This window comes from Corapipo altera, unplaced genomic scaffold (assembly GCF_003945725.1).
Source record: "Corapipo altera isolate COAL_440 unplaced genomic scaffold, ASM394572v1 180, whole genome shotgun sequence".
Classification (NCBI taxonomy): domain Eukaryota; kingdom Metazoa; phylum Chordata; class Aves; order Passeriformes; family Pipridae; genus Corapipo; species Corapipo altera.
Genome location: NW_020884915.1, coordinates 6,322,932 through 6,349,144, shown reverse-complemented (window position 1 = coordinate 6,349,144; position 26,213 = coordinate 6,322,932). Strand labels below are relative to the sequence as shown.

Sequence of the window (26,213 nt, the reverse complement as noted above, 5' to 3'; positions counted from 1 at the left end):
TCTGTGTTTTTGTTTCGCTGGCTTTGCTCTTCTTGCCATGAATGACAGGCTCCCAGGTGGGTCTGGAGAGGGAAGAAGGTAGTTACCTGAGAACTGCTGTGCAGATGTTCCACCAACACCACAGCCACCTCTCCAAGGAGCCTCTCTGCTCTTCCCCCTGGTCCCGGGCCTTCCCAAAGTGAGGGGTGCTTGTGTTGACAGGCTGTGGGACAAATAACCCCGGGGGCACAGGAGCTGCAGAGGTAATGAAGTGCCTTGAGGAAAAAGTCTTAACTATCAAGGGATAGATCCACTCCCCCTGCCACAAACCAGAGGTCACGTGGCTGAGGAATGTGTATCCAAAGATAGTGCTACCTTCCGAGAACTCTACTTACAGGTAAGTAACTCTTCTTTAAAGGAGGTATCTTTGTGTGGCAGACTGTTTATGGGAGCAATTTGAATTGAACTTTAAATGAAAAAGGCATATCTCTGTAAGTGGTAATAATTTTAGTCATCTCGCTGTGGCTAGGGGTTGTGGAATTCATTAGCACAGATTAACATATAAAGTGGGTGAGATATCTAATAGCAAACGTAGAGGTTTAGGGACCTTAATTCATCACTGAATGAACAGCGTGTACAGTATTAGGGACTATGAAATTTTTAATTTACACAAAGTGTCCAAGAATATAGGGAATAAATTTAAACCCAAAACAGATAATGGAGCTGTGCCCTGCCTAGCTGGCAAGTTGAATTGTTTTTACACTGAGTGAAGAAAGCTAATTATCCCAAGCACAAGGAGACTGCTAAAAATAATAAGATTATAAAGAATAATTTGCTGATATAATTACAACAAAATTGGGTACACACAATCGTCAGATACATGTATTGCTTGACCTGGGCGAGAAAGTGAAATAAATCCTTCCTCTATAGCCTTCGTAAATTTGTTTTTATCATCTCCAAGTGGTGTTTGCACAGGCAGCACAATTTGCATGTGTAATGTGGCTGTACAAATTGACAACAAGTAAATTATTCAAGGAAATAGGCTGGTCGTGGGTCTGAACTATCTCGCAAAGCCTATTCATTTTGAAGAATCACTGAGACGTGAAGCTCATACATCAACCATTTTCTGACAATCCTCAGACTTATTGTCTCCTAAAATGTCATTATGGCTATTATTTATGAAGCTAATTCATTTATTAATATATATTTAACTCTGACTTGTCATGCACCTTAGCAGGCATTCTGTGCACTGCATATTTTTGAATAGATGAAAGAGTTTTGCATGCTTTAATGATTACTGTAAGCTGCTATAGATTTATAGAATGCAGCTTTATTATCTACTTGTATTAATACCTTTTTGTAACTTTTTTTTCCTTAAGGCCATCAAATATAAATGGCAAATGACACATCCAAAAGATTGTATAAAAAAAGAGATTTTCTCAGAGTTTCTTGAATTTTAGAACAGAATGAGGTAGCTAAGTGTCAAGGCCTAATTCATTTTTAAGAGTCTATAATAATTATTTTGATTTTTTGTGTGTTTTGCTAAAAAAATACAGGATGAAATATATAAATTCAGATGTTTACTATACTTTTCTCTCTAAGGACAAATGACCATTTTGATTATATCAACAGAGGGAGTACAATTTGGAGGGGGGGAAATGCAGCAGATGGAAAATAGATGTCTCCTGCTATAGTATACATAGAATGTGGATAATTGCCCCCACATAGAACAGTCCTTAGGAAATGAACAACACAAAGAGTATGGATTATGAGATTGCCTATGGTTCTTGGATTTTTTTCATCTCGATTCACTTATCTTTAGGGCATATTAAAAGACGTAGGGATCACAGTAACCCTTCCCTAACATCTGCAGAGTGTCAGGAAATTAAACATTGCAATCTACTATGAGATACATATTTTGGGTAGTTCTAAATTTTATTATGCACATAGAATACAAATTAAACTTGTAATTATAATCACTAGTTGACTGATTTAAATGCATCATTATTTTGACTGGATGGTCAATTTGACTATTTGCATGATCACAATTTGGGGCCACTGGCCAGTAGTCTAAGAAATGATATAGAAGTTCCAAGCTCTGCTTGTGAAGTTGATATCCCCCATAGATTTGATAGGGCATTTGGTCTTGCTGCCTCAGTGCTCTTTCCCATCTGTAGGATGGGGATAAAAAGTTTGCCTTGTTTCCTGATGGCATAAAGGAATAACCTATTGGGTTAAAAGCATGTCTGGTTAGAGTCATTCTTTTGTATTAAAATCAGGAATTGTCTTGTTTTCCACGTGCTCCTAGCATGTGCTAGATGGTAAAAGCCATGGGTTTATGTTACACCATGGAATGGACAGTCTGTGAACAAAAAAAGGGCTTTACTGTATCATTACCTTAAGATCTTGCAGAGCTGTGTTCATTGTGGGCAGAGCTATTTCACCTTCAGCATAACAACACAAGAAGATTTTCAACATCAAGGCAAGGAGTCTTTGCAAAACAAAGAATTATCAGCTCTTTGGGTAGCATGAAGGTCTTCTGAAGCTAATGTTAAAATGGAAAATACTATAGATATTCATATTGGAAAGCTTACTTATTACTTTGAATTCTTCAGCTTCTTTAGAATGTTAATAAGAACACAAAACACACATAACATACAGGAGCAGACTTAAGTGACCAGATAAAAGACATTTTGAAAAAACAACTCAATCCAGACAAGAGCAAAGAAACTGGTCACGTGGTTCTGAGTATGTGGGGTGAATAAATAAGGCTTTTTTGTGTCCAAAAGTCAGTAAGAAAAATAACTTTCTGTGCTTTGGAAATAGAAGCTTATGTTTTCAAAAGTGTGCTGTCACTCCTGGTATGTGTAATTTCAGGTGCCTACCTTGAGACATCTTGGAAAGTAAACCCAGACTTGTAAACTATTTTTTGAAACTGAACCTGGTCAGGTGGTCTAAATCTGGCTTACAGTAACTCAGAATTCTCTAAAATTGAAAAAATACATTATTGAGCTTTTGGAGCTTAAATATTGTTGCCACTTGAAAAACTCCAACTATAAATATTGGTTGGTCTTCTGTATTTTCAAAGAAAAATGGTGCTTGCAGTCAGACTATCAGTCTATGCCTTCATAATTTTTGAACTTGACAGCCAGTTTCAACTAAGAGAAGTAGATTCACAAGCTCCCTGAAGGCCTGTTGACTATAGCCAGGAAATGATAGAGACTGAAATTAATGTTACTTCTGAATTAGGGGGGAAGACTGACTTCTAGCATATTTTGTGTTAGTTTATAATTAATGAGAGTATTTAAATAATCTCAAAATGACACGTTAAAGAAGAAAATCCATTGAGTTTTCCCTTGTTATATTAGAGCACGTTAGAGACTTCCCAGCTGCCTTTTTTGCAAATAAAAAAAAAAAATTGAAGAAGAGATTGACTGAATTGTTTAAAAAGAGCTTTTATTTTCCTCATCTGACAAGAGATTACAGCCTTCTGCAAAGACCCTGTATGGCACATCAAACTCTAGTTCATGCCTTTACTGTTTATGGTAGCGGAGCTACTTTTTTCCTTTCTGAATATCGAAATTACACCTGCTACATAAGATATTCGTTCATCTTTATTCAGTAACCTGTAAAATTCAGAGTGTAGAGAAGGTGCAAATCTGCTTGATAGTTCTGGACAAAATTTTTCAGCTGTGATTTTCTGAGTGGCTCAGCTGTAGAGCCTCAGAATGATGTGCAAAGAAAGTGCCCCATCAGACTGCCTGTGCAGCTCTTGCTGCTGCTCCTGATGACACTAATCCATATTCCACTTCTAAGTTGGCTGCTTCTCAGAGAAACGCTGCTGCTTCAACATCTTTTACTGCTGATCCTGTTTTACATTTTTGGAACAACCTAGGAATTCTCCTATCCTCTTTTATAACCAGGGGAAGTAAACACAATTTATTGTTTCATAAAGCACAAGTCATGAACCATAAAATCATTATGTATTCCAACTGTAATGCCTTGTGCTGTGTTTTAATATATCCTGGGATAGTCCTTGTTGGGCTACCAGGGTATCAGGCTGTAGGAACAGCCTGAGTGACCAGCTTGAGATTCTTCCAATGTGTCAGGTGTCTGTAGCTACAATAATCAACTCCTTTGACTGTAGGCAGCATGTCAGGAATATGCCAGCTGATACCCAGAGCACTGCCTGGAGCTGCTGCCTGATAATCCCTTGAAAAGGGGGACATCCAGAAAGGACCGAGTGTGAGCAGCTTCCAGATGCTGTAGCTGCTGCAACCAGCCTACCTACCTCCACCCCAAAACTACTTTCCTTCTGACTTTGACAGGAAACTCAACAGGAGCCAGAGTGTGCCCAGGTGGCCAAGAAGGCCAATGGATCCTGTCTTGGATCAGGAACAGTGTGGCCAACAGGTCCAAGGAAGTGATTCTTCCCCTGGACTCAGCACTGGTGAGGCCACCCCTGGAGTGCTGTGTCCAGTTCTGGGCCCTCAGCTCAGGAAGGACATTGAGGTGCTGGAGCAGGTCCAGAGAAGAGCAACAAGGCTGGGGAAGGGACTGGAGCACAAGTGCTGTGAGGAGAGGCTGAGGGAGCTGGGGCTGTTCAGCCTGGAGAAGAGGAGGCTCAGGGGAGACCTCCTCACTCTCTGCAACTCCCTGACAGGAGGGGGGAGCCAGGTGGGGGTTGGTCTCTTCTCCCAGGCAACCATCAGCAAGACAAGAGGGCTCGGTCTTCAGCTGTGCCAGGGGAGGTTTAGGTTGGATATTAGGAAGAATTTCTTTGCAGAGAGGGTGCTCAGCCATTGGAATGGGCTGCCCAGGGAAGTGGTGGATTCTCCATCCCTGGAGGTGTTTAAGGACAGACTGGATGTGGCATCAGTGCCATGGGCTGGGAACCACGGCGGGGTTGGATCAAGGGTTGGACTTGATGATCTCGGAGGTCCCTTCCAACCCAGTTGATTCTGTGATTCTATGATTCTATGATTCTACACCAAATAGATACTTTGGAAAAATATGTTTGAACTCTCTCATTAAAAAAAGCCCAACAAAATCAAACCAAACCCAGGCTTATTCATGGTGTAGCACCCTTCCTTCTGATGCAGTCACCCAATCAAGCATTATTATCCATGACACAGCTAAAGAGTGCTAACCATCAAGGTTCCATGGGAATGCAATAATAGGAGCAGGGTTGTAAACCCTGGGGCTTAATCCCAATCAAATTCCAAGTTCAGTGGTTATATTTGCCCCCTAGACTGATAAGCAGTTCTTCACTTTTGGTTTAAACATTTACACAGTGTTGCCAAGTGCTGATGGTTTCAGAACCAGCAGTTGCATATCAACAGTGGACACTGACAGGCCATATTGTTAATTATATTTGCAAAGTACATTGGGATGCTTTGGGATAGCAGAGTCAGTGCAAAAGGTAAGGTAATTGGTGTGTGTATATTTGGGGGGATGAAAGAGTCTACTGAACACACATTGTTAAGTGATTGCAATCTTTCGATATCTTAAATGGCCTTTAGATTGGAAACAAACACTTCAGGATGGATTATTTGTTTTAAAAAAAGGAATAAAAGGGGGTAAATCAACATGCATTTTGGAAAATACTTCTTGCTTCTACATGAGAGTGTCAGGCAGATCATCATAATTTAGCACATTTTAACTAGAGTTTTATTATAGCTCATTTTTCAATAGTAATTTTCCAAAAGCTTTGGGTTTGTAACGTTCTTAAAAATTAGGTGTGTGACTTAGAATAAACAGAATCCTATTCTTTTCTCATTAAGTGTTGTCTTGCCTATTTGCAGTTTGCACAGAGCTTGTTTCCAAGAGAAGGATGTAATTTAAAAGATGGAGACATCATCTATACCATCCCTTATCTCTTAACAACCCATCATTTGTGTTGTAAGTACCCAGTATATTTTCTTCATCCTTTTTTCCCCGCTCCAAACTGCACAGCATTGCTCTGTTTCTTTTTTTGCTGGGGAAATAATGTTTTGATAAGGGCCCAATTACATCAGTGCTGAGTACTCTAAATTCTAAATTTAGTGTTCCCACTCCAAATTCTCAGTACATTTAGTTCCACGTATCTCAAAGTGTCAGGAAGCCCCAGTCACACATTTTCTATGAAAATAGTGAACTGTGTGTAAACAGCAGAAGTCTGTCTGATGTGGATTTCTGAGTGGATTTTTTTTAAGGTTTGCAGGTGTAGGTACCAGTGAGGTTGATTTTTCTAGTCTGTCTGTTTTGGTGTAGGAATCTAAGCCAGGCTGGTTTGTATCAGGCCCTTAATGCAACTCAGAAATACTAAAGCTGGCTGGCCTGCCCATTTAAGTTCCCAAATTGAATCCAATGCTGTTAACCAAGAATCCCAAAGAATGGATGCCTCTTTGGAGTTGCAGGCAACACTTGGCAAATTAAACATCATTTTCTAAGAGTGCTCTGAATTCTTTCATTAACTGGCTGCTACATTTTGCAGATGGTTGGATCAGCAGCCAGATCTCTGCAGCTGTGTGGAGTGGGCAGACAGGTGGGCAATTTTTGCATTTGTGAATTCACCATCAGCAAGAAATAGATTTTAACAGCAATGGGAAAGAGAGGACTTGAGTGCAGGGTTAACCTTGCTGTTCACACTTCTTGTGTTGCAAAGCTTGATTGCCTCTCCTTCGATACCTCCATGCCTTCAATTTGCCAACTTCTTAACAGTAAAGAACTCTTACAATATTTAGTGTTTATGAATGCAGATAATACAGTGTGTACTGGAAGTAACTGAAACATGCAGTACCTGGGTCATGAAGTGAAAAGGGACAGTGAGCTCCTATATCACTTACCTACATTGTGTTGGGTAGTGACAGGTTTATGTACAAAGATAAAACAATTGGACTTTCTTCAAAACACAAATGGGGTTTTACAGAAAATTTACTTCTTTTTTTAAATTGACTTTACATTCTTTATGTTTTTGCAGTTTGACAACCTGAGGAGGAAAACAAGTCAAAAGCACAGATTGCCAGGGTCTGAAATTTTCCACTTTCTTGTATAACAACATGGTAAGTGACAAAAAAGTAAGTCCTCTCAGTAAGTGTGCACTTAAAACTGTTTGTGTCCCTGCATACTCTGCGAGGAAGAAATTCTTTCTTTGAGGTAGTGTCATAGTGCACTTTGTGTTTTAAAGGACAAAATTCAAAAGCAAAATTAATTTTGGAAAAGGATTTGAATGCCTGAGGATTAGTTGCAACGTTTTCCTGCAGTGTTCACTTCCCAAGAATGGCATGCCTAATAAATATGATACTTTGTAGGGCTGGCAGACAATTAACAGATATTTAGTTTGTGATGGACCAAAAAGTTGATCAGTTTTAGAAACTATTCTTACAATAGAAAAATGTTTTGATTTTACAGCATTGCCATTCATAATGATGGGGTTTTTTTAATTGAGTACTCTATAGATATTTGGTATTTAAAATGGGAAAAATATAAGCAAAAAGGAATGGTAGAGGCAAAACCAACTCTCTGTGTGAAAGCCCAAGAATTGGAATAAAAAAAGTTATCCACAGCAGTCACTTTTGGAAGCCATATATACTATATTTTATCTTCCTGAAAGTTACAAATATACTTGAGATTGAAAGTTTAAAAAACATGCTAGGACACAGATGGATTAGGGAGAAATGATACATTGATTAGTCATCTTTACTGAATAATCCACTCTCCTTTCCCATTTGCTTGGTTTCCACTAATTCACGTAGGAAATGTTTGGAGATGGTTGATAAACTCAGTCTACTCCATGCATTATTATTGCAGGACTGTGCTGTTTGCTGGACTAATCTCAATAATATGTATGTATGTATTTTCTTAAACTTCCAGAGTCATGTTTCCAAGCGTTTGAAGCACAGATCCTACAGGATTATCTAAATCTGACATTTATCTGGGTAAAAGCTAACACATAAAGCGTCAGAGCTAATCACATGTTTTTTATACTTTCACTTGGAAAAGAAAGAGCCCTGGAAGTGACACACTAACAAATAATACATAATCTGCCCACGTGAAGTAATCTTTGCTGCTTTGTTACCTCTTCCGTATGCCACATGCACCACTCACAAATACAGCTTGTTAGCTCTGCAGTTGAGAATCATGATGTTTATTGTAACATGCAGAATAAGTAAATCATCTCTGAAAATTGGGATTGGGAGAAATCACCTGTTTAAGATTCCAAGGCATGCTGCTATTCTTCTTTTAATCGTGCGATTTTAAAGTACAAATATGTGACAAAACTCTTTGCTTAGTCACACACAGTATGGAAAGAAAAAAATGTAATCATGAGATTACATGAGAGATCAAAACACCAAAAGTCTTATTTTACACACTTCCATAAAATCTACAATCTGGAAGGAGCTTAAGTAGTTCATCTAGTCCATCTTCTCTGACCCAAAGGAAGCTTTACTCTGTCATCTTCATCTTACTCCTCACTGTTCTGAACATCAAAAGCTTTCCTTAAATACTTAACTGATGTCATTTAGAGTGACAATTGACCCCATTCTCCCCTCTCTCCAAATCTGAACCATAAAGCATTCTCAAACTTTCTTGTTCCCAAGATAAAACTCAAACACAAGTGTATTAGGAAATGTGTTTTCTTCTTATACTTACTATAAAAGTAAGTATAAGACATGAAATGTCCCATGCAAATTTTGACTGAAAAAACCCCCAACCATAAACAGAGATGATAAATAGCAAGGCCTATTTCTTCCCTTATTTCTGTGCAGGATACATGGGACTCTAGAATAATGAATAGAACATTGTGTCAGACACAATTCAGTATGTATTCCAGTCAGATATTCTTCAAGTGTGGCAGGACAATCTAAAAGAGTGTTAAAATAACCCTTACCTTGCTTGTGCCTAGAGAAGCCCAACTACACGTGCTATTGGTGTATAGCTATCATAAAAATAAATTAGCCAGCCTGCATTTTCAGGTTAATCTTCAATTTCATAATTGAATCAGTAATTACTGTAAGTTAATATAATTAGGTGCTAACACTTAATTGAGAATTATTTATTCAGGAATCTTCACTATTGTAACATTTTTTATAGCTCCAAATCATTCTGAGTAATGTACTGCATTAAATAAGCTTAACCAGAAATGGAATGGACATTACCTGGAATCTTGTAGTTTAGTTTTCAACTACTTTCTATCACTAAGGTTTTTACTGAAACAAGACAAGAAACAGGGTTTTGTCAGTCTTTCTAGTTCTGTCCATAGCTGAAGTGCCACCTGAGCATTTTTAAAAGATTAAGTCAAATTATATTGGAGAGACTCCTGCTGTCTCCAGTGGTTGTTGATGAAGGCCCCAAGAGAAGACTTTACCTTTAAGTCTCTCTCAGAATAAGTGACCTGCAGACTCTGATCAGTACTGGTGATGGAATGTGTGCTTTTACATCTAGCCTCATATCCAAACAGGAATTTATAATGGTTTGTTTCACAAAAAAATGGAACTTTATATCCTAGAACAGAGGTGCTATGGCTAATAAGCCTGAATACACAATGGTGCAGTTCAAAAATCATCTCAGGGATCAGTGAGGGTTTTTTCTGTACCAAATGGTTTGAACAAGTTGCATTTCTTCTTTGTGCTTGAATTTGCTTGAGTTTGTCTCATCCTTCCCCTTGCCTGCTGCAGCAGTTGGCTCATTCCTGTGCTGACCAAAACCTAAATCAAAGTGTATCCTCTGTGAGGTCTGTGAGGGGAGGTTGGGTTTGAGTGTGAGCACAAGTCTGGAGATACCACGACAATGCATGGAGAGAATATGTCCAGCTCTTTTAGATAATCCACAATATGCAAAAGTAAAGGAAGCACAGAATAATCAGCTTTTGACCTCAGTCCTACTGTAGATCAGGTCAATTGGGTAGAAGGAAATAAGAGAATTTAGAAGGCAACTTGTGTGTTACATCCAAATTTTGCATTGCTTATTCTATGTGTTTCAGACCAGGGTGTGTCTTGGTGAGCAGTTCACAGTTGTTTCACTTGCTGGTTCAGCAGAGAAAAAAATGAATTTTTCAAACTGGTGTGAGGGTGTTAAGATGACTCCCAAGGAAGCCAGCATTAGTTGTGCTGTTAGATGTCTGTTTCCACTTTATAAAGCAACAATGAAGTGCAGTAGGTTCAACAGAACTTCAGAATTACTTTGATAAATTTGTCAGAGGAAAGAAATATTAAAATCTGTGTACTGTCTGTTTGCCTTTTTTCTTGAAATATAAATTAATTATGACTATATAAAAACCTTTTACCATAGCTAATTAATCAGAATCTCCTAATAAACTATGTGTCGACAGCACTGTATGTCTAATTATCTTTTTTCACTTCAGAATTGTGCAGTTGAATAATGAAGAAAACATTACCTGATGAATTCTTTTATTTTATGATGATATCTCTAGAGACAGAAAAGACAGAGCAGCTTAAATGCCATCTTAAATTACATCTTGGCCTTGGCAAGCTTTCAGCTGGTTTTGATTTGCATGGAAACCATTTTTGTAAGACTCATATTCTCTGAAAAACAGAACTTAAAGCTATAACTAGAATAAATTATCTATAGCTATTTAGGGCTCTATTAAATCTAGATGCTAGGTACCCTTTTCACATGCAGAATGCAATGGAACAGCTTTTAATACCCTGTCAACCTGTTCTGTGAAAAGTCGATTGGGCAGGGAAGGTTTGATTTGGCTGGTTTTATTAAAATATCTTTCCTCTCCTTGCGCCATCATGAACCACTCAGCCTAATTTAAACCAGGCAAATTCACCAATCTGTCTTGCATGTCTATAGAAACAGCTTTTATTTTTTAAAGTGATGACATCCACACATAACTGTTGGCATGCAAACTCAAGACACAGTTATTCATACACTGCTGATAGGGAATTGTTCTTTATATGTGCTATACCAATATAGGGAGCACGTTCATGGATTAACTGCATCCATGCCTCCCTCTTTTGATTGCATCACCCTCTCCACAGCAGCTGATTTATCCCCAGGACACAGGGGAAGGGTCAAATCAAATCCCGTTAGACTCTTGTTAGTCAACCTTTTAAGTTTGTTCTGCTTTTATAATTTGGAATGTGTCCACCTGCAGTACCACTGTGGAATGAAAGTATCATCACACCACACAGGCATTCATAACAATGCCTGTTATTACAGTAAAAATATTATCTGATCTAGTCTTATTAATTATTTAGATCAGAGCTTAATTTGATCTAATGGCTGAATTCAGTGCTCATTTACTGTGGTGCAGACCAGCTAAAACCAAGGAAGCTTCTCTGGGTGTGTGCTGATGAGAAAAGGAAGAAAGGAAGAGTTATAAATATCTTAAAAGCAAATGCTCATAATATTTGCACGAAACACTTAAAAAAAAACCCTTAAAAAGACAGTTACTCTCTATTTTGTCTGCTGTACTTCCTGGAAATATTGATCTAGATCATATTGTCAACTGTACTTTAAAAGTAGGAATGTCCTGCCTAAGCACTGGGTTTCCATCTGCCACGTCTCTTCTCTGCAGATCCTTACAAAGTTATTGGGAAAAGTTGCAATACCACAAATTGATTTTTTTTCTTGCAGTGCATAGAGCAAAAATAACCCTGAGACAACACTAATTCTGGCTCTCAAATACTGACCCTCAAGGTTATGTTCCTATGTGAAAAGACTATAGCAACCTAATAGAGGGAACCATATAACTCTTACACTTCCTAATAAGCAATCTGAAAATGTGTACCTTAAGTTCAGATTTAGAGCATGTTAAAGAGTCAGCCAGTCTGACCTCCATGGTTAATGAATTCCATGAGGAGCGAGCAAACACTAAAAATGCCCTGTAGCTCAATGTCTTCAGCCAAAAAGAACTAATCCAATTGACTGAGACCAAAGAAAACGACTGGGGATGTATGGTTCCAGAATGTCTCTGAGGTATTCAAACCCAAGTCAATTTAAGGACTTGTAAGTTAATAACTAGGACTTTACACATAATCCTGTACTTTACAGGTAGCCAGAGAAGGTTTTTCACAACCAGGGTAATGTGATTTTCATGCATGGTGTCAGTCAAAATTTCAGCAGCCGAGTTCCAGAGTAACTGAAGTTTTTCCTCAGTGCAGCACTGAGAGCGACAAAACGCTGACATGGAACTGCATCAGTGAGTTCTAGAGCGGGCACAGGCAGCAAACCTGCATCAGCAGGGGCAGAGACCAGGGTTTGCTTCTCTGTGTTTTAAAAAAGGAGGAAATAAATCTGTCAGTAACTTATGGAATACGAATACTTGAATATATGACAGCCTCAATTATTGCCTGCTGTTTTATCATAAAATCTCACCAAGCAAAAAAGTTAAACCAGTATCTTCTGGACCTTGAAACTATAAAAGTTGGGATTCTGTGTTAGAACAATCTAGTCACATTTTTCAGTATGTATGTGTTAGCTGTAGCAGAGATGTATTGAGGGACAGGGTGGGAAATGGTTTTCTGACAGAAAAAAATGTCTGTGATGAAGGGTTTCTTTTTCCTTTTCATGTTCAAAAAAAGTTAAACTGTTATTTCCAGACACTTGATTCCTGCTTTAGAGCTGACTGAGTGAAGGATCCCGTTTTCATCTTCAGTGGTTGTTGTTGTAATGATGAGCTGTTTGTACCTTAACAGATGATAAATAGATACATAGACATTTAAGCAGAGAGCCACCTGAGTTCATCTTTATACTTGCCTTGGCAGATGAAACTTGCTTTTCAATAGCTATCCTCAGATATATTGCTGAAAGTTAAGATACGAGAATCAATCATTAGGGATGAAAGCACCGGGTATTTATCGGAGAAAGGGTTATTAAAAGAAGATCAGCAATGGTTTTACCAAGAATAAATCCTGTCAGACAGAATATGACCGAGTTCTTTGAAGGAATGACAAAAGAAATAAATGATGGGAACGTGGTGGACATAATTTATGTAGACTTCAGTCAGGGGTGTAGCCAGCAATTTGAAGTTTGTACACATCGTGGCTGATCCCGTGCCCCCTGCCTGCAGTATCCCCATAATCTCGCCCAGCAGACAGGCCATGGCGTGTGATCACTAATGCAGCAGCCACACAGAGATGGAGATTGGTATCAGGGCTGGGCTTTCAGAGCCCAGAAAGAAACGCTGGCCCCAGGAAAAAACAGATTGTGTTTTGCACGTGCTGCTCAAAATGACGGTTTTAGAAAACATTTTAGGTGAGACAAAATCAGAAACACAGATATCAGCATTATAAAGACAGAATGGCCTCAGTCAATTAGAAATATATTTCTATTGGACATTTAGTAGTATTTTCTTCTGACATCTTTCCTCTATTTTTTACATACTGAAAATCAAATATCGGATTGGGAAATGTATCATTTTTTTCTGAGTCTTTAAGAGTTTAGGAACTCTCCCCCTCTGGTTCCTGTTCCAACATTAGGTCCACAATACAGTTCCCTGTTTCCAAAGGTCTCTCCCACTATGATTACATCATCTTGTGCCAAATGCAGGTGTTTTCACCATCCTTTGCAAGTATTGCTAATCCAATGAGTCAGAAAATCTTCTGAAAATTTTTATTCTGCCCCCTCCAAAAAACTGGGTGGCAATTCTACAGGATTTCAGCCATCACTCCTGTGCTATTCTCTAAAGAAAGGCCAGTTCTCATGTCACATCCATAGATGGTAAACTATATGGTGGTTACTTCCTTGTAACCTTTTCTGATTGCACCTGAAAAGAGTCTACTCTTCTTCAATTTGTCTCATATAATCTATGATGTATTACTGGATGTTATTACCTTCAATAATGTCATGCACCTAACTCATATTATTTCTATTCTCCTGCATGTAATTAACCAGACATCATTCCACCATATTTACCTACATCTTAAAATTAGGCTTTGTCTTACATTCTTTCCCAATTCCTCTGGCTAACTTAGTCTTTTAATTACTATTTCTTCATAATAATAATGTTTCACTTAAGCTTGAAATAAATCTATGGCTTTGAAGAGCCACACATACAGTTTGAATTAGCTTTCAAATCTGAACTTTGCAGAATCATCCCAGAACTACACTGGGATACTGAAAATTGGCATCTGTATTTCAATTTATAGTTCACCTTAAATTCTGAATAACATATATTTACTAGGCACTTATTGTTTCTTTACAAAATTATCTGTAACTGAAGCAAAGGAGAACAGATTTGTTTGAAGGTGGATATAGATCTTTAAAGTGTGAGCCATGGACTTTTCCCAGATCTTTACCACTCATCTTACACCACTGAGATTCTGCCACATGGAATATCATTGAATGTAAGTGCAGAGCACACTGGGTTGTTTTGGTAACACACAGTTTGCAGAAGATCTAGTAATTCTGCCCTCAGGTGCCCAAACACATGTACTTTTGGCCACAACAGAGTTGTATTCTTGGGGTTTTTGGAACCTAATTTGAACCTAACATGAGAATTACTTTACTCATGAGACCTTGTTCCATCCCCTAACCTTCCTTTGCTTTTGGCTTTTGTCTAGAACTTCAGTTTTTGCAAAAAGTTATTTTCACCCCCCCAGTACTGTGAGATATGAGATACTGGAACAACATAAGGAAAGTCTGTCATAAAAATCATTGCTTTTTCTTTTTGTAGCATCATATCTGTTTGGTTCTTCCCGTTGCTACTAATGCTCACCACTAGACAGGCAGGGAGATTTGTTCAAGTAAGCATGTAATCACGTCCTCTAAGAAGTGGTGAACCAGATTAGCACGAGGCATGCACATGTCTGACAGATCATTACTGGCTCTATCCTGGCTTGCAGGAGTCAGACCAGTCTGTTCTCTTCCCTGTGCTGTGTGGGTTCAAACACCAGCTGAATTTGTGTCTTGCTGTGTACACTTCCCAGAAGGGCAGTGCAGTGATACCTGGTGCTCTCACCACCTGAATTCAAGCATTGACATGTCCTGAATGTTTGCATTGAATGGCAGCAGCTGGGATTTTGTTGTAAGTTCATCCTTCTACCAGTGCTATCCTTCAGGGTGTCATTATCAAAGCAGAGCATACTTCTCAACCTCAAACAGTGTGTCTTGTGGAAAAAAAAAAAAATCAAACAGTAAGATATGTGAAATTCTCATTGAATTAATGGGCCTCTTTGATTTTGTGCCCAAGAGAATACAAAAATCAAAAAATTTTTAAGCCAAAAAAATCTGGCGTCTCCTGGGTAAAATGTGAGAGTTGAGAAGTATGACATAAGCATTAGTAGCCTTTGTGCCTCTTGATAGCTCTGCTGAATCTCCCAAGACTCTAAAAGTTGATTTGTCAGCTTAACATTAGCTTCAGCCTCAGCTGCAGCAGTAGCTGTTGTTTCACCTTTATCAGCAGAAATGGTGCAGCTACTGGAGGGACTGATGTGGTAAATCTTTTTGTGACACCATTTTGTTTTTGCCACTATCTCTAATTGGTTTGCTCGTGCACTCTGCATCCCTAGCTAGATAGGCTGAAAGCTTCATCACACTTTAATTAGAAAAGAGCTATTTTAAAGTTACAGAGTTGACTAATTTTATTCGTCAAGTCTCTAAGGGTCACATTTTCAAACTGGACCACTGAAAATGCCATTGGTGATATTTTGCAGAGGCTGAATTCACAATACACCATTATAAGCGTCATAATTTAACACATTCCCGAAAATGAATGTAGCTTTGCAGCTGCAAGCAAAACACTCTGGGTTTTGTGTGTAAAAAATTAACTGAGAGTGGTTAATATTTGCTCCAATCTTTTGTTGTGCTTCCTGCTCACAGCTTCCATCCATTTGACCATGTCTGGATGCCCAGGATTGAGTGGTTAGGTATAAAGTCACTCTTCAGCACAAATCCCTCTGTCTTCTTTTTCTTCTATTTCCAAGTCACATTGACTGAAATTAATACCTCAGTTTGCAAGATAAGGTGGAGCAGATATCTTAACACACTGTAGAAGGGTGGCCATATGAGGATTATGAAGATTTCTAGGGCATACTAAGGCTGTATCAAATGACAAACAGTGAAGCTGATGGTACTGAACCTTCTGGACACCCACATCCTCATGTCTGAGCCAGGGTGTGGGAAGGAAAGAGAAACAAAGATCAGGGTGATACCTGAGATGAACCGCACACTTTGTGCAGGGTAATCTTGCAATGTCCTTGCAGAGTTTTGTGGACTATGGGACAGTCACTGTTATCTCTCACCTGCAAATCTCTTCCTGGTTGCATTGTAGTCAGAAACGTTTCTTACTGCAGCAGGATCCAGTTGTTCATGGCTTTCTCAATATTATAGCTTCAGACATTCCCCAGAACAGCCTTTATGTGAGAAGCAATTTTCAGTTCAGTCAAGCATATTGGCATTTTTATGGTTCTGATTCCTGATTGAGGGCTCTTTGATGCAGACAGTTCATTCTATATTTAGCTTATTTTTTTCTGCCAAATAAAATCCATTTCTCTTATACAATCTAGTGCCATTGCAGTCTGAGAGGGATCTCTGGCTTGGTGTTCCAGATAGGTGGTAGGGCACAAACATCACAAATAAATAACAGACCTTGCTTAAGCAGATATGTTGAATGTTTTCTTCTAGCAATAATAGCCACAGTGCATGTTTCTTCTATCAGGTGCTATAATAAATATAGACAGTGTATAACCCAGTTCTGAAGATAAAGCTGGTCAGTCATATATTCCCAGGGCTGGTATAAGGTGGTGGTAGTAGGAAGCCACTGCTGACGGTGTTGGAAGCAGTGAGAGTTCTGTGATCCACCTGCAACAAGGGGAGGCAGTTCTTTATTAACCCTTTTGTTTCTGTGAAGAACTGCAACATTAAATTGCCCTTTGATTTTTAAAGCCTTCAATTTGTTTGTTTCTCTAGTACAAAGAAACTTCTTAAGCAAGAGTTAACATAATCTCTTTTTCTTATTATGGTTTTAGATGTTATCTCTCACAGTATCTTTCTCCACGTGTAAGGACAGAGAGTGGAGCAAGAAATCCATCCTCACTTGATAATCATCAGAGAGGGATTCACCTTGATTAAATGCAGAGTTATGCTACATCACATTGCCCATATCTCTCTGTAAGGCTTAGTGCTAACAGGATATGGAGCTTCACGATGCATTCAAGCAATTTGGATGGCATTTAAGGCTTTTTTTGTTTTTTTAGTGGTTGTAAGGGTGTGTCTACTTTTTCTCTATTTCTGACTGTATTTTTTTCCTCCATTTTTAACTTGTCCTCACTCTTCCCAAACATGCAGCTTGGGAGAGAATATTTTGAAGTACAGTTGAAGGCCCATCTTTACCATGTCCTGTTATGCTAAAATGTTTGTTATATGCACACAAAACCATCTGCAGTTTATAGCAAGGTAGAGTTTTGCTCCCCTTGGCATTCTGCATTTCCAGCAGCCATTCTGATGGTACATGCTGCAACATGAGGAGACAGTGAAATTTTGTGATATTTTGATTGTATTTCATCTTTTAATCTCATTTCAAATGTGCAATGTAGGCGGAATGCGCAGTTGCTTCACTAGTTTTCTTTCTTTCATACAATTTATTTATGGTGGGAAGCAAACTGAAAATTGGTCATTGGGAACACTGCCATGCTGGCCTCTGTTTTGGCCTTCTTGCCATTCAGCCAACTTTAAACCAATTTTATATTGGATCTAAGTTTGTGTGCATGGGTGGAGGAATTGCCTCAAAACAGAAATGTCTGCCATGCTGAAGTTTTGATGCTCCTAGGTTCATTATATCACACTGATATTTCAGTGTAATATAAACAATATAAAAAATTTAAAAACGTTAAAATGTTCCATTTTAGTTTACTAGACCAAACAAATGTTTTCTGTGATGCAGTTTAACACTGAACTGAGGTTTTTAGCATCATATACTGCAGCGATTTATGGGAAGTATAATTCAGATGTTTTAAATGAATCAGTTTATTTGAAAACAAAATAAACACCAAACCTTGTCCAATTATTCAAAGGGAGTTTCTGCCTGATGGATATATTCTGGTTTTATAAGAAAATTATAACGTTTTGATTCTTATGAAAAAAGCTATTTTTCCTGGAAATAGCATTTTGTAAAAAATTCTCACCTAGCTCTAGTGAGATACTTTTGTGATTCCAGCCTTGAAGAGATAGTGAGACATGAATGGAAGTTGGTTTTCCTGGATTCTTTTCCAGTGCCCTCTATATCTATATCCTGGTGTCTATCAAGATTCTCATTTTCTTCTGAGCTTAGGCCTCTTCCTTTGTGCCCCTGTTATTTCAGGAAGCTTTATGCAATGTAGAAGGATGGGTTGCCAGGAAAGTTGGATTGGAGAGTACTAATATGTCATGGAGATAGCTGGATTAATAGGCATGTGGAGATTTCATATTTGAAAGGTGGGAAAAGTGGTTCCATTTGGGACCTATTTGGAAGAGGTAAACAAGTCTGTGACAGGACACTTCTATCTGTCAAAAAGCCAACTGTAGTGAAGGCTTGGATGATGCTCAAAGGAATATCAGAACCCAAACAGGATTATACAGACCTTCCCAGCCTCTGAAATTGGTTTGATCTGTACATCACAAAATGCAGACTTCTCTGCTTCTTCTGTGGAGAATTCTATGTGACAACTCCCTTAGTGACTCTGGAATTTAAGTAGTGTTGGGCCATAGCAAACTACTACTTGAAACTTAATTATTTGGAAAAAAGTCTGGTTTATTATCAGAACTGGTCAATAAACAGAAGCACTCAGATGAACCTCTTACCTATTCTGTGTATGTATTGTTTTTATTTCACTCACCAAGATCTACTCATAGCAGGTAATTAAAGTGTCTTTAAAAGGTTAGAAGCAAGTTATGGTCAATTGGCTGGAGCTGAGGGCTGACTAGATTGACTTGGAGCTCAAATTATTTACATTTTTTGGACAGTAGTGACAGATTAAAAACTAGTTTACTTTATCACCCTCTTGGGACCAAGACATTAATGTAGAGGAACAGAAGACAGATATCCAAATTTTCATTTATGGCTAATGACAAAATATATCATTCAGTAATCAATCCTGTGCATTTTGTGTTGGATGTCTTGGGTTCTACCTACATCAGGTTCTAAAGTCCTCAAAATAAATGCCAAAGTAATCAGAGGTAGTAAAGCAGTTTAGAAACCTTCACACCTTTGAAAATGGAGGCCCTGGAGCCTTAGACAAGCATGTTTTATAAATGTGGCTGCCAAATATTATTCTCAGTGTGAAGAAAGTTTGTGTTCTGAGAGGCATGTACTCCCAGGAATATCTGTCCCCACAGTGAGCACTGCAACAGTGCCTGGGCTGGGACTGCCCCTGCTCTCAGTTCTGGCACAACAATGGGTCAGAGCTCCTGAGCCTCCCTGAGCTGAGCAATGGCACTGCTGACAAGCTCTTCTCAAGGTACATTTACAGTCTTACACTGAGAAAGGGAGAGTAAGTGTATACCTATGGTTCTGAAAGAATAAAACCGAATTTTTTTGTTTTATTATGCTGGATGTACATGTTTGTTACATACATTTGATGCAATACTAAACTTAGGTATGTGTATCTGTGTGTAGACATGCATGCATGCACAGATACTTATTTATCTTGTATGTATTAAATACTTGAGGCATGCCTGACATGGAAATAGGGACAGTGTGTATTAAACAAACACTGAAAATTCTGAAGATTAGAATTAATAGATTATAACAAAAGCCTTTGAGAAATAACAGTGCCCCTGTCTTGCATTGCTTTCAGACACCTTTGCTGCCCTGGATTACACTCATGGAGTGGGATCTGAAGCCTCCACCCTTGTATCTCTAAGCAATATTTTGTGTTTTCCCTTTTAACCCCAGTCTTTCTTACACACCCTGGAGAAATAATATATATGGAGTAAATTAAGAATGGGGAAAAAAAGGGTTATCTTAAAACAATTTCTTGCTAATTAAATTTAGTCTTCTGTATCTGAGCAAAAGCCTGAGTCAGACCAAGAGCCTTTTGAATATCAACAACACATCTTGAACTGGTTCTCATTTCCACTGGAATTATCATTTGGATCTATAAAAATACTTTGACTGAATCTGGCCCAGTATTGTTGCTGTGGTTCCCTACATTAGAACATTCCTTTCTCACCCTCCTTTCTGCCATGCAGGGTAGTGCCTTCTATTCCAATGGAAGCGACATGATCAGAAAGCAATCCATATTGTGGGTGACATATGAAACACAGCTCTACATAATGGGTTTGGATAACCATTGATTTCTGAGTTTTGGAGATAATTCTTCGCTAAAAGTCTGTAACTGGAAAAAAAATTATTTTTTTTCCACATGATAGAAAAAAAGACGAGTGTTTTTTAGTGGAAAAAGAATTTTTGTTAAAATCTGATTTCCGTATTTTGGAAATACAACTGCATCTGCTTAAGAAAGAAATCTAGCAATTTTTATCCATAATCAAAATGCTAAAAAATATTTTTTCTCATCCTGTCTTTTGGCTTTCTTTGAAGTCACAATATTAAACCTCCTTAAAAATATTTATGTGTATTTAGTTAACAAAAGCTCCTGTAAGTTGAATCCATGCTGGCAAAAGGTTCAGGTAAGCTCTCTATATAAGCTTACAGACAATTGTGTAAATCTTCAGCCATTAAAGAGAAAGGAGAAAAAAGCCATCCTCATTACACTGCTGTCATTTACTCTTCATCTCCTGTCCTCTTTAGCAGCATTAAGATGGGATGTAAATTTGCCAGTTAATGCTGTTAGAAAATGGATGGTTCAAGAAGGGCAGGAATTAGAGATCAGTATTAGGTGCAGATAAGCTCCTTTTCCTCCGCAGTGGCGGCTGTTTAACATTCATGGGAAAATCATCATCAAACAGCGTTATCACAGCTCTGTTGATGGCTGAGGAACTTCATCACTATGATAATTTTTTTTTTATAGCTGTGAGCCAAAAAGCTCCCTTTTATTTCTGCTGTCTATAACTGCGATAGAAGCTTGTTTGTATGGGTAGGGTATTGCAAACTCTTAGCTCTTCAGCCAGGTTTGATTTCTTGCCACCATCGCTCCCCCACTCAACCCCTTGTGTACGTTGCACTAAACAGCAATGCTGATTAAAAAAAAAAAAAAAGAGTGTTCAAACAATCCTTCAAAGAATAACTGATATTTTTATGATCAGTAATTCAAAGTTGGACAAGTGATGCTGTTCTGAAACATAAATGTCATCCATTTTGTGGTGAGTAAAGGGTAGAGACTAGAAAGCAAGCACCCAGGGATGGAGTGAACATCTAATGTCATGTTAACTTGACCAGGAGGTGGTTTAAGTATCACAACATGGGTAAGATCTACTTTGTTTTGCTTTTTTCATCGTCAGCTGAGGAGATTCATAGCCTGTTATACCTTTTTATCCCCTCAAACCCGAGAGCAGAACTGTACCTTTCTGTGTTTTCTTGAATTTCTTTTAACATAAAGATATAGTAGTTCATCTGTAGGTATTTTGGACGTGCAATGTCCAATTTTAAGCTCATCAAATTTGCTAAGGACTCAACTCTAGATGATATTTCTACCCCATGCTCAGCCATCTTTGAAAGTATCTGAGATGAAGATCGTGGTTGTCGTACTTGGGAGTAGGGAAGGTGCACAGTTCCAGACTGTCTGTGTTCTTCCTAGGGAGATAAGGTGCTATTCAAGGAAATTTTTTAATTTATTAAGGTTCTCAGCTTATGCTTCTTTGCAGCTTTGACCTCATTTTTTGTAGTTTATCTGCTCTAAATGACATTTCTCATTTCGAATATAGCTGGAAAACATTGTGCTAAACAGCAATTTTGTAGCCTCCACAGCACCACCTGATAATTTTGATATTTCCACTTTGAATTCAGTATTGATTTGATTACTTAGGTAATTTACTTTTGACACAAGCTCATTCCTTGTCTTTTCCTGAGCAGGGACTTCCAATCATGCCATGTTGTGCTGAATTATGTTTGGAGTTTAGAGATAAGGACTTTTGTCTACTCGAGACTCAACTTAGGCCACCAAACTCATTTCCCACAGGAGAAGGGTTTGAATCCAGTCAGGAACCTAAAGGTGAAAGGCTAGTGCTTTATAATTTAAATATTACCATATAAACATAAGTTTAAAGCAGATATTGTGTGGTAGGGGGAATACTAGAGTTATTTTGAGGGAAGTTCCAAGGAACTCTTGCCTAAAGGAGAAAAGGACCGGAGAGATCCCCAAAGCTGCTGACTTCCAACTGTGTCCAGGGTGACCCCTGGATTCTGGAGCAGGCTGCCAGTGACTGTCATCCCTGGGAATGGTGCCAGGAGAGCCTTCCCGGGCTGCTGCCCTGGCTCTCCCCACTGCTGCTGCCAGGCTGCTGCTGGAGCAGGAGTTTGGGAAGGCCCCCTGACAAAGTCAGCCTTCCTTTGCTGAGCCTCACAAACTAGGGGAGCTCTCAGCCTTGGCCAGAAGGGGCTGGTGGTCCCATGAATTACTGTACTCTTTCATGAGATCATTGTCATCAATGATTCAATCATTCCTCTTGACAAAACGAGGATGTAATGAAATAAAATGGTGTTCTAGTCCGGATTGCTGCTAGGATGAGACACTAACAACTGCTTGTGGGCATCCAGCTGCGGCAACTGTCCTCTTCCTGTGTAACAGCCTCATAGCCTGGAGGGGGCTTAAATTTTCTTCAGACATAAAGTTTGTTTCTCCTTCCAAGTTTCTGACAGGAATAGTCACAGTACAACCAAAAGATTTTTTTAGGGAACCATCACAGGCTTTTGAAAAGATGAAGGGCTTGTGATGTTTGGATTTGAGGGGTTGGTTTGCTTCAGTAGAATAGTAATAATTATTATAGAAACATTACAAGTACCAAACAAGATCTGTTTTCAAGCTGTTCTGCCACCATTACATACTTCTCCTCCCTATTCCTTGCTTTTCTAAGCAGGTTATCCCTTCTAGTTTTACCAGCAAGAACTGTACAAGAGTTGATTTTTTAATCTTTGTATTACTGAACTAGACAAGGTTTTCTCTTGCAGTAGCTGTACAATTTCCTTTCTGTATTCCAAGGGAGGAAGCTTGTGTTCACCATATCATTGACCTTAAGATACTGTAATACTGCTAAAAAGACATGTCTTCCAGTTTTTTCCAGACTCTGGGAAGCCTGTGAAATGCACAAACATGTTGGGGTGTTTCGCATTGCTTCAGGTTGGTTTCATGACCCATTTAAATATCCTGGGTAATATTCTCTTTTTCCTAGGACACCACAGTTTCTTGTATGGTTCATTTTAAAATAACTTGACTACAAAAAAAAAAAAAAAAAAAAGCCTTGGGTTCACAAGAACAAAAGACAATGATTGTAATTTGCCTCTGCCCTTTAGCAAAGCAATCAGCAATTTTCTAGTATTTTACAGTCATCCATCTAGCTATCTGTTCATCTTGTAATACCCTTACTTTTTCTTGGAAATATTCAAATTTATTAACCTTTTAGTAACTGGTAACCATTAAAATTCTGTCTTGTGTTAACAAAGAGGAAACTCGTCCCTGTAAATCTTTGTGTGCTGATTTATGGGTTTACTCCCTTTTCTGCAGACGAAAGTTGGCCACCTGCTGCCATGGGCAGCTCCTACCTGTGCTGCTTTGCCATCCCCACGGGCAGGCTGGCAGTGTCACCTGGTTGGCAGCTAATCCTGAGGGCACTGCAGAGCTCTTTGTCTGAAGGCACATTAGTGTCCTTCAGGAGGGTCTCTTACAGCAGTGCAATGAGGCACAAGGCAGTTGGTGCTGGATCACTGGAGTCTACTGGAATGTGGGAAAGATGGGAGGATCTTTGGTTCTGGGAAGGCTAAGGGTTGGGATAGGCAGTGTGTGGCTAATCATGTACTGGTTTTGTCTTGATTACTTAAAGAGTTTTTTTTCAAGGAGTAATAGAGTGCATATATATCAGTGTTCATAGAAATGGACTCTGGATACAGTTGGTAAGCAAGACATTTTTGAAAATTAAGGTTCATCATCTATATTTTCTGAAGTATCACTCAAAGATATCTGTTCAAACTCTACATGACCTGACCAGGGTACTGACAGCAACATACCCACATCAGCATGGTGAGGGGCCCTGGGCAAGCTCAGGGTTGCATTGTTGTGCAGACATCACCAACAGTCTCACACTTGATGGCTGGGAAAATCTGACACTGAGGATTTGAAAAGGAAGATGTTTTTACACCCCAGGCATTTATTCCATACATGCTACAAACACATTGACTGCTCTTGGCTGAGCCTTGAAAATCTGAAGTGTGGATTCAAAGTGGGCCAGACTGTATCATGAAGAGTGATTTAAATAAGGCTTGACTCCAAGTTGTATAAACTATAAAACTGGGCACAGGTCAGATGGTTGTAGAGGGCAGAACCACAGGAACTTGTGGTTGAATGGTTACTGTGAATATGAACCATTCTTGGATGGAAACAGTAGAACTGTTGTAAGCAAATTCTAAGTATTTACCACAAATGACAACAACTCATCTGAGTCCTAGAAAGGTGAACTTATTCAAATTATATCCAAGTTTGACCTTAAGTATTTTATTGATTTTTTTTTTTTTATTCCCAGCTCAAAGATTCTTCCCAGACAGCTTTCTTGGCTGAAATTTCTAGGACTTAGGCTCATCTGATCTGACATTGCCCAGTAATGGTATTTAGGGATTCTGCAGCATCACACCACTGTGAGACTCTTCTTGCTCCAGTCCTTTTCCAGGCATAAATGCACCTTTTTCCAGGCATGATTCTTTATCAGAGGAGTTTACATTTACTGATCTCTGGAGCTAAAATCCTTGCTGCAACCTGTGGACTTGTGTGTGTTTGTTCGTGCTTCATTTACACACTAGAGCTGAAAAGACACAAACAAGTAACACACAGCACTGCTCAAACACCTCTGGTTTTCCTCAGCCCCTGAGTTCTGCAGGGGCAGGGACCATATGTCATCTTGTCTCAGTAGCTTCTGTATGTACTGGGATAACCAGAAACTAAGCAACTTTTGGACATTTATCTGTAACCTTTAATAATTTGCTATGCATATCCACTCATTCCTTTGTTATATTATCAATATTCTGCAGTGCTACTGGTTTTAATAAGAAGCCTTTTCACTGGTTTTCTTTGTTCTAGTCATCTAATCTCCTAATGGAAGTTTCTAATTAAATTCCTAGAGCCATTTTCAAACTGTGTTTTGAATAACAAAGTCTTGCAAATGCTCAAAGTGTCTCTCTCCCCCTGAACTGGATGCCCTACCTTCCAAAGAGCTGTAGAGGAGTGATGCAGGTCACTGTGGGGAAGTGTTGCTGAGAACCTCTCTTATCTGAATGAAAGTGATGTAAATGCCATGTTTCCTATACAGGAAATAATGCAGCAGGTCTAAGAAAAATATTCCAGGGTTTCATCCATAGTTTTAATGAATTTTGGGATGATGCAGAAGAAACACCACGTATTCATGGAGCAAGCAGCACTTCCCTGCTGGACCTGGTGCTCCATAGAAACTGAGAAACCAGGATCACCAATGAAATTCATTCCTTCTCTATCCAAACCCCTCTCATTTGGGTTTGAACTTTACCCACTGGGGGCAGGTAAGGCTTTAATTGCTGTCACTCCCAAATCATCAGAATTCTTCAGCTACTTCTGCAGCAGAAAGGAGAAAAGTGGAAAGAAAATGAAATGTCAGGATCAGCTCATAATTGTGGTGATTATGATAACTCTGAAAGACTCTGTCTAACTGATCCTTTTATCAATCACAGGGAATACTGCAGCTGGCACGTGCCACCATGTGCAGATGGATCAGCAGCAGCACACAGAGACACTGAGCTGGCAAAAAGCATTTCCTTGGTGTCCACATCTGCAGAGATCTGTGCACACAGACCTGGCCACCCTCTGCTGTGCAGCTGAGTGCTCCTTGACTGCAGCCTTGCTGTGAAAGCCTCAGCCAAAGCTGCCCCTTTCCCCCCCTACTCTGAAGCACCATTACCTTCCTCCTCTTCCTCCTCCTCCTCCTGCACATCTGCACAGGATATTTTTTTGGCCAGAATAAGATGAACACAGGTGGTAACATAAGGCACATTGCATCTAGATTTGACACCTGGTGCACATAGGGCTTACAAGTTTTAATCAGTTTTATGCAAGTTTTTGGCACTCTGGTTTTCTTTTTTTTTTTTTTTTTTTAAACCAGTTTAATAAGTGGGCAAAAAGCAGCAGCAGATTTACTTAGGGGGGGTTCAAATTTGTCTTCAAAGGGTCTGTGTT

The 26,213-nt window shown here is 39.0% G+C and overlaps 1 long non-coding RNA gene across 1 annotated transcript; it reads left to right on the top strand.

The window, feature by feature from the left end:
- Positions 1–205: 205 nt before the first annotated feature.
- Positions 206–26,213, top strand: LOC113952846. The gene is made up of 5 exons (XR_003529678.1): positions 206–376; positions 5,784–5,880; positions 6,455–6,505; positions 6,941–7,022; positions 25,712–26,213. It is a non-coding gene; the product is annotated as an uncharacterized LOC113952846 (long non-coding RNA).